General features: G+C 41.3%; 1 protein-coding gene across 5 annotated transcripts in view; it reads right to left on the bottom strand.

The window, feature by feature from the left end:
• Mtm1 (myotubularin 1) overlaps nt 1-7,792 on the bottom strand; it is a 111,124-nt gene extending 103,332 nt beyond the window's left edge. For 2 of the 5 annotated variants that reach the window (XM_021152884.1, XM_021152887.1), the window contains exon 1: nt 3,379-3,455. The gene's annotated coding sequence lies outside the window, so the exon portion shown is untranslated. Of the gene's footprint in view, nt 1-3,313; nt 3,456-7,606 lie in introns of those variants that run through there. The other 3 variants (XM_029473163.1, XM_021152886.2, XM_021152885.1) reach the window with 2 other exon arrangements.
• Nucleotides 7,793-13,931: the final 6,139 nt, after the last annotated feature.

Here is a 13,931-nt window from a genome sequence, read left to right as displayed (position 1 = left end):
GATTCAAGCCAACCATGTTTACAAAATACCTACTATGAGCTCTGGGCCAAGTTAAGTTTCATACACATTACATAAACCATCTGAGACCTCAGCACCTCCTTAGATGGAAAAAAATGTTGCAACATGCAGGAGTTACCTGTCAAGTCCAGCTAAGAAACCACAATACTAAACTATTAGAAGTCTAAGATATACCAAAGTTCCTTGTAGAGTTATCTTGAGATACGGAGAAACAAATCCAAGTATCAAATAAGGCTCCTCATTTACAGATGGAGGGCTGTGATATGGGGAACAATCTCATCTTTGGATCATCAACAGATCATGATGGCTTTTTATCATCACAAGGAGCCATAGGCATCCACTCTAGTCCTACAGAGCAGCCAAGGCCTGGTCTTGATTGGAAAAAGGAAAGCCTTGGTGCCTACACACTCGGGATTCAAGATGATAAAACTTCATGACACAGGAATCACCTTGGTATTGATGATTAATTATTGGCTACACAGTGTTACTGTTTGGAATGAATGAAGTGGAATAAATGGAGTGGATACCTACGGATGTTCCAGGTCCATTAGAGACAGTGGTGCCAAAGGGGGTAGATGGGGCAGAGGCTACATCCATAGCTCCAGGGCATGGGACAGCCAGAAGGCAAAGTACCCTCTTTCCTTGAACGTTTACTGAGTACAAAACTGTTAAAAGCACTAAATGTACAAGAATCACTCAGCCCTGCCACCAACACTTTGAGAAACTATTATTATTTATTGTTTTGATTTCTTAAAGGAAATGAGACATAGAGGTAAGCAGCTTGCCCACATTCACTACAGCTTCTAGACTGCTCAATCCTGAGTCCATACCTTTGAGGCAAATGATAGTTCTTGCCCCTCTGAGAGCTGCCAAAGAGGAATAAACTAACTAGAAACTAGGAAATGAAGAAATTAGAACTTGTAAGAGATCATTATCAGAATGAGAGAATAAAGAAAAATAAATGACACCCATTATGCTATTGTAAAGCTGGATAATCTTTAGAAATACCTAGAAACTCTAGCCTTTGTAATCACCTGGTCACTGGTTAAAAATGTCACCTCAGGGCCCCAAAGAGTTTCCCCTTTTCTCTTTATTTTTGAACCCTCAATAAAAGCTAGAACCATGTGTTTTCAATTGTTTCTAAAGCAAGTACATTTTATTCATCCTTTTCTCATTTGAAGCAATATTACAGTATTATTGGCAACATTAGTCATTTTCAGAAGTCATAAAGATTGTTTTGAAAACCCTGACCATCGGGTCTATTAAAAGGGGTGGTACTAGACAGACAATGACTTTCTCAGAGACTTCTTATAATGCCATTTCATCACTCAGGGATCTTATTCCTCAGATGCGGAGTGCTGCTTTACTATGGAACTATTTCAAAGGGAACTATTATCTCCTCAAGCCAGGCAACACAGAGAGATGTTCATTTCAGATAACAGGGTCACAGTACAAGCCTGCATGAAAGAATAGAAACCCATGTGTACGGTAGGCTGAAAGTCCAGCAGACTGTGGTCAGAAATCACCATGCAATCCTGACTTCACCAGAGACTTCTGGCTTTACAGTGATCTAACTAGGAAGTCAGCCATTCATCTGTAAACCATCACCCTAACAGTTTAAAGTCACTATATGCACTGACAGGAGCAAAGTGACTCCAGAGTGAATCTCTTGGACTCAGATATATTTCGCTTTCAATGTTTATGTTTTATTGGAGTAAGAACTATCAAAAATTAGAAATTCAAAGCCATGGCAAAGGCATGCTCCATGGTGGAGCTTATGTGCACTTTGAACATTTATTTTTTACAACTCACCTCCACTAGTAAACACAACATTGCTTCTTTTTCTTTATGTCTGACACCCCCTATATAAATTCCATAATGCCTTAATGGTGTGTTTCCCTCTTGTCTTCCTGTTGCATAGGACAGACTCTAGAGGTACACCATAGGCAATGTTTAATGAATGAATGGGACTTTTGATGACTAGAGAGATGTAAGTTATGACTTTAACTTAAGGTGACCAATCATATAATGAGAGTAATTATAATCCCACAGAATTCATAGCTACTTTTGAACACTTCAGAAACCTGTTCCACTGCTTCAGAGCCACTAGTTTGAATCTCCTCCAGCATATGGGAATCTCCTAAAATCTAGCTCTGATCCCATAAAATGGCTGCAAGCCCTCTGTAGTCAAATTTGACAAATACACAGATCCTTCCTAGTATATATGTGATGAAAGGTTGGCCAGTAACTGTTTTGGTTTTTTTTGGGGGGGGGCGGGGAGGTGAGTACAAAATGGCTTGAACTGTAGTAAAACTTCAGGCCCAGTCTCAGTACTCTAAGGTGGATACTTCACAATGAACAAAAATGAGCCGTGCTAAGAGGAATCCAGACTTGACAGACACTGAGAAACCCCCAGAGAACTGACTAGTCACATCAGTTTTGTCATTAGGTTGCCTGAAGTCCATATCACATTAACCTTTCCTGGGCCCCAATTCCCCCATTCAGGAAACAACTGAACTACTATGTAAATGTCAGGTCAGTTCTAAAAGGCTCTGATTCCACTCTTGGAAAGATCTGGTTTTGAAACCAGCTACAACTCGCTTGTCTCATATCCCAAACATATCCATCAAACCGGTAATATATTTTTCACATGAGATTCATTTTATTTTTGCTTAGGCAAATAGTAAAATTTCGTTTTCACTTCCTAAGAGCAAAAGACAGTTAAGGGAGGCAACCCGGCCAAGAGCACTTCTTAGTGACTGTTCACACTTCCGACTGGGTATGGGAACTAAGCCATTCCTTCTCAGATCTTCTCTCAACTGTTGCAAAAGCAGATACCCGCCCCCCTCCCCCGTGTATGACACAAAAACACTGTCCAAGAGCGACGAAGAAGGGTTCGTGGCCAGTGCCAGGGTGCCACCACTTGGCGAGGCCACAGGGGATGCAGCGGGTGTCCGCCCAGTGAGCAGAGCCAGGGCAAGGAGCAGTCGCCTTAGGGCGTCTGTCCCGCGCACTAGACAACCTTAGACAGGGAAGCAAAGTGTAGGCAATGCATTCAACGACCCTCAGCCCACCCTATATTCCAGTCCCAATCATCGCCGGCCGCCACCTGGGAACCTAGGACAAGTAGAACAGTGGAAGCCTGAGGGAGGCACCTGCCTGCCACTCCCGGGCCTCAACCCTGCCTCGCAGAGACAGCTGAGGCTCTCCAGCGAACCCCACCCCCAACCCAGCGGAGGCTGCCAGGTCCCTCGAGACCAGCAGTCTCAGGGAGTCCCGACTTTTTCCTTCAGACCTTTCCAATCCTGGATCCCCGCAATGCCCGGCTCCTAGCCAAGTCAGCCGAGAAAGCTAACTCACCTCCGGCTCAGGGAGCCACCGCTGTTGCCAGGCTGCTCAGCTCCGGAGCTCCGCCCCGCCCCCGCCACGCTCGACCCGCCCCCTCCACGCTTGCCCCGCCTTTGAGCCCTGGAAGACTCCAGGCTACAGTTGCCCTCCCTCCTCCCAGTTCTGATTGGCAGGACATGGACACGTGATGGGGGGTGGGCGGAAAGTGCTGGGTGACCTAAGTAGCCTCTTGCCGCTCTTCACCCTTAAGGCTGCTGGGAAGCCCAGTTTGCCCAGTCCGGAGCGTAGAGGCATCTGGGAATTGTAGTTGGCAACATGGTGCTGGAAATGGGTAGGGCAGAGATGCAAGAGGCCATCCCTGTAAGAAAGTTGGGAGTCAGTGCTAGGCAGAAGGCTCTGTGAAGTGTAGTCCCAGTACTTTCTTTCTGGCTCACTACGTCTGTCAAAAAAAAAAAAAAAAAAAAAAAAGGAGAAATCTAGAGGAAAAACTATACTAGATTAAAGTGTAGCAGATGTCACGAAGTTGAACTATTATTATTGGGTGGGTGAAGTTGAAAAATATCACTGATTCTGGGACAATACCTGCAATTCATAAGACCACAATATAGCTGTGATATATCTCACGCTGTGCTAGGACCTTCACAAGAACACTACTGAACCAGAAAAAGAAACAGGTCAAAATTTCTTCTGCTTTTTGAGATTTGGGTCAGATGACCATTGAAACAGTAAATGGTGTCAGGAGTGGTGGCGCACGCCTTTAATCCCAGCACTCCGGAGGCGGAGGAAGGCGGATTTCTGAGTTCGAGGCCAGCCTGGTCTACAGAGTGAGTTCCAGGACAGCCCGGGCTACACAGAGAAACCCTGTCTCGAAAAACCAAAAAGGAAAAAAAGAAACAGTAAATGGAAAGTGAAAGCAGGGAGGGGGTGAAAATTTAAGACAGTTCAACACTTGATCAAATAAACACACTCTGACTCCTAGAAGAACCTGCATAATAATGTCTCTTAATTTTGTGTCCGATATTATAAATGATAAGTTTGGGTAAACAGGAATTACTTCACCATGATCATTTTTCTTACTCTGTTGATTAGTTCTAAATGCATCTAAAAGCAACTTTGTGCCTAGTATCATTCAAATATTCACACATATTCAAATATCATTATAAAATACCCTACCCATTTTTAGCTTCACCTTCCATAGTTTCAGTTGTCTACTTGTTGAACTGTGGTCCAAAAGTATTAAATGGAATCTTTCAGAAATAAACAATTAATAAGATTTAAATTTCAGTCTCTTTTCCAGGACATTTGTGTTGTCTATATACTTCCTACCTGGTAGTCACTTGGTTGCTGCCTAAGTTGTCAGATTGATTGTAGTGGTACTTCAGGATTTATGTTCCAGTAATCTTCCATTTAGTAATGGCTTAAAAAGCCCAAAAATAGTATAATTTTATTGCTAGCTGTTGTTATTACCTTCTTACTGTGCTTAGTTCATGAGTCGTACTGTTTCATTTTGCATCTATCTAGATTAATGGTTTCAAGCATCTAGTGTGAGATCCTAGGATTTATATTCCTCAGTGATTATGAAGAGGTTGTGTGGTGTGTCTGTGTGTGTGTCTGTGTGTGTGTGTGTGTGTGAGAGAGAGAGAGAGAGAGAGAGAGAGAGAGAGATCTGAAATGAGACCTCTGTGAACCCAATTCATTCTTTAGCCCCTTCTTCCAGTCTGCTTCGCTCTGTCCCTCCAAGTTGACAGGAATCCTTCTATTCTCTAGATAGTCTAGTGTTTTTCTTCTAGCCCTTTCCACTATTCTTTTCTTCTAGACTGGTCAAACTTCTGGACAGAGAGCAGAATAGCATTTGTTTCCAAGCCAGGCAGATTTAGAAGCTTCCCCCCAGAGTCCTTTTCATTGTACTGATGTCATCATCTGCTTGAATGTCTACTCTGCCAGCTCCCCTCCCCAGACTGTGAAGTTCTTTGAATTACATTCACATTTGTGCCGTATTTCAAAGCATTCTCATTAAATTTGCATGCTGCAGAGAGGCTCCCTGGTGCCTACGGAATAACTGGATTCTCGATGTCTGTCAATCTTGGGGTCAGAGGGGTAGAGGAAAATAAAGATGGGAGGAGGGAAAGCAGCAGCTTGAATGGAGACATGTATACATTAAGCATACTTTAAGTGTCCAAGAATGAGGCTAAAGCCTTCTTTCAGGGGTGGAGAGGTTACAGGTAGTAAGTAGCCTCGTGTGTGTGTGTGTGTGTGTGTGTGTGTGTGTGTGTGTGTGAAATATAAATGTTGTGTGTTACAGAGGAGTTACCACTGACCCCTTAGTGAGGCGACTGAATTGTTCACAAAGTTCTAACTTCCTTCAGGATAGGACGTGTGTGTGTGTGTGTGTGTGTGTGTGTGCGTGTGTTTAAACCATTCTTCAAGTTTCCCTGAACTTTATATACAGATATACACATATTTATCCTGAAGAGGGAACTTTATGGGAAGATGGCTGACCTACCTGTTTCAGTCATGGAGATAATGGCTGTGACATAAGGCTACTTCTTCAACAACTTTTCAGAGGTGTACATCTGATACCCGTGTACCTTTATTTCTGTCCCCCACCACCAACCTGACTCCTTGAAATTCTTGATTTTGCCAAGACTTGAGCTAAGTGACTCACTCACTTCTGCCTTCTGGATATTACTATGTTCACTGAAGTTGGGGGAATGGAATAGGCAGAGCCAGGCCTGTAAGAGAATCTGGGATTCTCAGTCCCTGACCTTCATGGACCAGGATGGGGAAAGGTGAAGTACAGGAAGAGACATCCTTGTGAAGGAAGTACAAGGTTGAAGAAAGACTGAGTAAAAATGTCCCTGTGAGACATAGGGCCCTAGAAGTATGCACTTGGAATCAAAAAGTGATTTGGATTCCAACCATTTCATAGGCAAGCTGATGGCTATGGAAAAGCCATTTCACTTCTCAAAAACATGAACTAGCTTCCTCTGGAAAAAAAAAGTCCTAGAACACATTTGAGGATTATTGCACCCTTGCATATCCAGGGTAAATATAAGTATTTCAAGAAGGTAATGCTTCCAAGCTACCAGGATGATCATGAAAAGAGTGATGAGAGAGAGGGAGAGAGAGGGAGAGAAAGAGAGAGAGAGAGAGAGAGAGAGAGAGAGAGAGAGAGAGAGAGAGAGAGGGAGAGGGAGAGAAAGAGAGAGAGGGGGAGAGGGAGAGAGAGAGAGAGGGAGAGAGAGACAGAGACAGAGAGAGATGAATCAAGGGACCAAGGTTCAAATCCTAGTTCATCTATGCAAATACTGCTCCATAAACTTCCATTTTTCATCTATCAAGTGAGAATATTCCTCTGCTGGGGTTGCAGGCATGTGCTACATAAGGAGTATGAAGCTAGACTTGGATATATGAGACCTTGTCTCTGTACTGAAACCTATTATTTTTTTTAGATTTATTTTATTTATATGTTTACACTGTAACTGTTTCCAGACACACCAGAAGAGGGCATCAGATCCCTTTACAGATGGTTGTGAGCCACCATGTGGTTGCTGGGAATTGAACTCAGGACCTTTGGAAGAGCAAACAGTGCTCTTAACCACTGAGCCATCTCTCCATTAATTTTTATACTAGCTAAAAACATTAACAAAAATATAAATGCTCAAATTCCCATTACTAATGAATGGCTAAATCAATGATGATATATGCACATACTAGTATATTACTCAGAAATAGAAAGGAAGAAAGTTATAAAATGTGCTACAAGATGAATAAATTTCAAAATGCCATGTAAAATGAAATAAACTATATACAAATTAGTAGATATCATGCTATTCCATTGGGGCTATAGTTTGTTTTTATGGCACTGAGTGAAAGTCATTGTCTTGGCATTCTAGGCAAGAGCTCACCACTCCCAACCCCTTAAACTCCAGCCTGGAAAAGACAAAACTATGGTGATAGAAGTCATATTTATAGTTGATTAGGGTCACACCAAAGGAATGGGAGAGAACTGAGTCCAAAGGTAGCAACAGGAAAGTTTAGGGAATAATCAAAATGTACTGTGTCTTGATTGCGATGGTAATTATGAAACTGTGTACAGTTGCCCAAACTCCAACTATGAACATGGGCTATATGAGAAAATTTCAGTGTAGAAATTTTAGCCTAACATGGGGATAAGGAAGCCTGGAAGAACAAAGGATAGAAAAACTTGCCCTACACACTTAGCAAGGATATACTGTACCATGGGCTCAGTGAAGAGTTGCGGGTATGGTTCACATGTAGATGAGAATACTGCTGCTGCTGCTTGATACTGCTCTCACATTTTCTCACAGAATTCAGAGTTGAGGTGGGAGCCTCCTTACGGAGGCCTGACCAGCCAGTAAGTTCTATTTTCCTAGGTGCTAAATGAAGGTTTAAAGCAAGTAATGGAGTGTGAAAGTATTCACACAGAGACAAATCTAAGGTCTTTGTTCCCAGGCATCCATGGTCACAGGGTTATGGCATCACACTGTTTCCCAGGAAACATCACTAGGTAGAGTGTTCACAGTACAGGGTGGGGGTTGGGGGATGCAGTGGGTGACATGACTCAAGTCCAGTTCAGAAAGCAGCATGTTAAAAAATAATTACCCTGAAGCCCAGCCACAAATTGAGTGTTTCTTACTCTCTGCGCCTGTTTTGTTTCTCTTTTTGTCCTTAGTGCTGTTGATCAAATCCAACAGCATAGAGCTCCAGCCCCAGCCTTTTGTTTTGTGAGAAGGCGCCTTGATATGTGCTTCCCTGGCTTTGAACTTGAAATCTTCCTGTCTTAGTCTTCAAAGTGCATGGGTTCCAGGCATGCCCTACCTCACGTGGCTGAATGTTTTTAATTTTTTTTTTTTTAGTACCAGTTTCTTGCATTAGTTTTTGAGAAAGCAAGCCCTGTGAGGAAAAACAGTCAACAAATGCGCTTTACTCCAACAGATTATTAAAAGAGCTTTCTCTTTTTCTCTTACTGTTTCATGGTGGCAGAGTATTTCACCACTCACACATATGGAAAAAAATACAACATACAAAACCTGTCAGTGAGAAGTCACAGAATCTAAGTGAAATTGGGTTAAAGTTAATAAGGCAACAAAACGCATACAGGAAACCTTATACTGTAAGTACACTAGTCTATTATTGACAGAAAAATGTAAAGGTACAAATGTGCGAAAAATGCCACAGTTTCATGGATCAGAAGGTTCCATTCTGTTACTATGTCTTACTTTTACATTCTGTTAATATATATTACTTGAAGTGATCTATAAATTCCTTGTAATCCCTATCAAAGTTCAAAAGATGTTTTGTAGAAATAGAAAATCCCATCATATATACTCATCAATAGATTCTAAAAATCCAAAACCATAGTCTTGATTTCAAAACCTATTGCATAGCTACAGAAGTTGAAACAAACTAAGGCTGACAAAATGACTCCCCGGTGCTTACCACGAAGCCTGACAGCCAGTTTGATCCCCAGAACCCACATAGTGGAAGGAAAGAACCAAGTCCAGAAAGTTCTCTTACCTCCATACGAGTGCTATAGCATATGCATATGAGTGCATGCACACACATATGAATACTTATGATAACATTTAAATTAAAAACAGAACTAGCAAGTGATAATGAGAATGAGAGGAAATTAGAATTTGCCTGTCCCAGTGATGGGAATGCAAAGGGCCACTGCTGCTATAGATAGCACTATAGAGGTGGGTTGTACAGCAGTGTGAAGGAGAAGCAAGAGGGAGTGTGATCAACACTAGTAAATAGTGCTCTTAAAATGGTTACAATGGCCCATTTTGTATTAAGTATATTTTTACCACAATTAGAACAACAGGAGTAAGCATTCCCAAGTAGGTGGACCAGAGAGAACAAAAATCAGACTCAGTGACAATGTTTTCTGTGCTTTTGTCTCTAATACGAAGCTACTTTTCAAGGCTCAGTCTAGGACAGAGGTTTTGTGTCTCCTCAGAAACAAAGTCTTGACACTGGGCTTTCATCTCTTTTGATAGAGTGCTTGCCTAACATTCACTAAGCCTAGATTTGATCCCCAGCACCACATAAGTCAGACATGGTTGTGCACACTGTAATCCCAGAACTTGGAAGGTGAAAGTGAAAAGATAGTAAATTCAAAATCATTCTTGGTTATGTAGCAAGTTTGAGATCAGCTTGGGGCATGCTAGACATTGCTTCAAAAAACAAACAGGAGTCATAAAATTGCTGAATGGGTAAAGATGCTAGCTGTGAAACCTGACTACCAGAGTTCAATTGTCAGAAAACATATAGTAGAAAGAGATAAATGACTCCTGTAAATTGTCCTCTGATTTCTACACAAACTCCTGCCTACCTCCCCATAACTAATATTGAACCAAGTTAAAAAAAAAAAAAAAGAAAGAAAGAAATCCTTGCATAGGGAGCCAGGTTTAAGTGGAACATGAGGGATGCAAAGATGAGTGTTTGTGATCACACACACCTGGCATCCCAGCACTTGGCAGGCTGAGATAAGAGGATGGCACATTTGAAGCTGGCTTCATATCAAGATTCTGTCTCACTAAATAATCCACAACAAAAAGAGTATATCCTTTCCAGAAGAAATGCTTCTCCCTTTGCTTCCTGTCAAAAGTTCATGAGAACTGCAGCAGGAGATCCACCCCCCCCCCCACACCGGGCCATGTATCCCCCTCAAGCCAACAAGCCCTTGTGTAGCAGAGCAGTAAGAAGAAAGAGGATTGCTCTAGAAACCACTTCCTGAGGACTCCACCTTTAGTTAAGTATCTGGGGTAAAGTCTATTGAGTGCACATTGCAGACAGTGTGATGAAGATGTTGCTTTCTCGCCTGCACCCTCAGGGAATCACTTCAAATAGACCATTGACCAATAAAGAACACAGGCACCCACACAAAGATGCTTGGAGACTCTATAAGATATAAGGCTATTTCTGAATAGCCTAGAATCTTAGCCTCTTCCCCTGTTTCTGTTTGCCCTATTTATTGTTCAGATTTTCAAGATCCCTGAGATAGCATCTCATGTATCCCAGTCTGGACATAAACTTGCAATATAGCTAAGAATGACCTTAAATTCCTGATCTTTCTGCCTCTGCCCCCCAAGTGCTAGGAACACACCTGGCTCTGATGTGTGTGTGTGTGTGTGTGTGTGTGTGTGTGTGTGTGTGAATGTGTGTGTGTGTGTGAATGTGTATCCACATGGGTGTCCCTTTGTGTGTTGTGTTTATATGTGTGAAGATGTATGTGGAGGGCGATGAGTATACATGTGTGTACATGAGCCATGAAACTCTGAGGGCAACCTTAGGTGCCATTCCTCAGGTGTATCCACGTTTTTTTTTTCTTTAATGAGTTCTATGACACTTTCATACAACATCTTTTCACTCTATTTATCCATCCTCCTCTATCACTTCCCAGATTCAATCCTGTTCCATATCCACCAGTGTTGTGTCTTTGTTTTCTTAAATCATTCAAGACAAGTTTGTACTGCCCAAATATTCTTGGGTGTGTAGTCTTCCACTGGTGAGTGGTCAACTTACCAAGTGTTGTGCTTTTAGAGACAAAGCCTCCCTCCAGCAGCTAACAATTGCCAATACCTCCACATCGAGAGGTGTGATTGTGTGCTCAATTCCTCTCTTCATACTGGAATTTGGTCTGGCTTGGGCTTGCACAGGTTTTGTGTCAACTATTGTGTGCTCATCATATGGGTACCCTGCTTTGCTGGGTCCAGAAGCTAATGTTTCCTTGTAGTCATCCACTGCCCCAGCTCTTATACTCTTTCCAACCCTTCTTCCTCAATGATTCTTGAGTTTGGGAACAGGAGGTATGGGAGGATATGTGTAGTATAAAGGTTCCCTTTCTGGATGAGCATTCTGCATTTTTTTTTTTTTGAGACAGGGTCTCTCATTGACCTGAAGGTCACAAAGTAAGTCTAGTCTGGCTGCCAAGTGAGACCCAGGGAGCTACATATCTCTGCCTTTTCAGGAATTACAAAGAATGGTAAGTGTTCATTACTACACCTGGCTGGTTTTGTTTATGTTTTGTCTTTTTAATGAGTTCTAGACACTGAATTCTGCCCCTTGAGAAAATTTAGAAGATTCAAGTAGTGTCTACAGCACTTTGCCAGCTGAACCATACCCTTAGCCCCACATCATTAGATTACAGCAACCAGAATGGATGAGAAATTGTGGTTTTTTGACTTGCATGTCCCAGAAACTAATGAAGTTGAACAAATTTTTATTTGCTTCCTAGCTGTATCATATACTTGGAGAAAAGCCTAGTAAAATAATTGCTCATTTTATTAAACTGGCTAATTTCTCTTTCAATTACTGAGTTGTAGGAATTATTTACACATATTGCACACAAGTACATTATTAGGTTTATTATTTGTAAAATCTCCAATTCCATTCTGTGGTTGTAGTTTCACTTTTTGTATGGTTTCTGTTGAATCACAAGAACTTCCTCACTTTACTGAAATTCAATGTATCTATTTTCTTATTTTTATCTCTGTGGCTTAATGCCATATTTAAAAAGCCATTGACAAATCAAAGGTCATAAATATTCATTTTCTCCTAGGGATGATATATTCTTAGATCTTACATGCATATATACTATTTTTGTTTTATATGAGGGAGGTAGGGAGTATAACTTCATATTTTACATATGGATATTTGATATGCTAAGATCATTTGTTGAAAAACTGTGTTTTTGTGTTAAATCATTATTTCCTTTTGTCAAAAACTGAATGATGATAAATGTGGGAATTGGTTTTTCAATTCTCCATCCTGTTCCATTGGTCTATATGACTATCCTAATGCCATTACCACACTTCTAGGTTTCTGAGACAGCATGTCTGGGCCTTCTCACATATCCAGTGTTTTCAACCTCTCCTCCCCCAATAGAGAAGCAACTTAAGTACATTGTGCATACTAGCAAGGTGCTTTGCTTTTTACTCTTTCATTTTGAGATAGAGTCTCAGTAACTTGTCCATGCTGGCTTTGAACCTGGTGTATAGGCCAGGCAAGCCTTGAACTATGTTCTTGCCTCAGCTTCCTAAGTAGCTGAAATTATGGCACATGCTGAGCTACTTTTGTTCCTTCTTATCTGTTCTGCGCTAGGTCCTTACAAGGCAGATAAGTAAGTTGGTTATTGTGGTTTAAATGAGAGTGTCTGACATAAGCTCTGCAGTTTGTGATGATGTTTGGGGGTCCTTATGTGTGGCCTTGCTGGAGGAAGTAAGTTAAGGCAATAAGGTTTCAAAAACCATGACCCATTCTCAGCTCCTTCTCTCTGCTTACTGCTTGTGTTTCAAGGTATGAGCCCTCAGCCTCTTGTACCAGCTTACCATGATTTCTCACTCTTGTCCTTCTGGAATTAGAAGCCAAATAAACTCTTCATTCTATAAATGACCTTGGCAATGGTGTTTTATCACAGCAGTAGAAAAGTAACAAATACAGTAGCCATCCTTCTGTAATAGGGAGGAAAAGCAAGCTCAGAAGGACTGAGAATCTTACAGTAATTGTGTTGTGATAAGTGGCACTGAGACTAGTGCCACTACTTTTCAGTTATAGACTCAAGCGCCCTCCTAAACAGAACAGCTGTCCCTTTAAAAGAGACAGTGATTATGAATGAGTCCTTGAGTTGAATCTACAGTGAAGCAAGCTAAAGAAAAGAAAAGAAAAAAAAAACAAAGATGCCAAGTATGGCTTTGTATATATACTTAATAGAATATTGTTCAGTCATAAAACTAAATGTAATCCTGTCATTGTGGAAATATGGACAGAACTGGAGACCATCGTGTCAAATGAAATAAGCTACATACAGACAAATACTGCATAGTCTCACTCATTCATAACATCTAACAAAGCCAAAGCCAAACCAAACCAAACCAAACCAAACCAAACCAAAACTGGTGAGCTCAGAGAACTAGACAATAGAATCCGTGGGGTCTAAATAGTGGTCAAAAACCTAGCACACTAATATCTTCAAAAATGTTTGAGATGAAGACATGCTATTTGACTCTTTTAGATAAAAGCAGCTGTTAGCCTTCCCTGGCCTAGTGCACAAAGGTTTGTGACAGTCAATATAACTTATATAAATATAATCTGCTCACAAACCACTGGGGACCAAATCTGCCTGAGGAGTTGTTAGTCATACCTTTCTCTACCAACTCTTGCCTGAAGTCATGTGGAACAGAGGTAGACATGGGCATTTCAACATATCCTCCATGTAATACAGTCATTGTTGGATGGAACACTATTGTAATGACATGACTTCTCCATCTATGTAACAAAGCCACCCTGACAGCTGTTAATTGCCCAACTGTGTTTATTGTGCATGGTTATTGTACATGATTATTGTACCTCTTCGGGGAAGAAAGTAAATATATTATTATTTTCACTATTAGTGTTGTTCATCCAGCGAATTACATTTTGTTATTGTCATTGTTTGTTTGAGACAAAATCTTGCCCAGGTTGGCTTCAAACTTTTGATCCTCCTGCCTCAGCCTCCAGTGCTGAGGTTATGACTATGCGCTACAATACCCACCTTT

This window comes from Mus caroli, chromosome X (assembly GCF_900094665.2).
Source record: "Mus caroli chromosome X, CAROLI_EIJ_v1.1, whole genome shotgun sequence".
NCBI lineage: Eukaryota > Metazoa > Chordata > Mammalia > Rodentia > Muridae > Mus > Mus caroli.
Note: the sequence above shows the minus strand (reverse complement) of the source record. Positions and strands in the feature narration are given on the sequence as shown.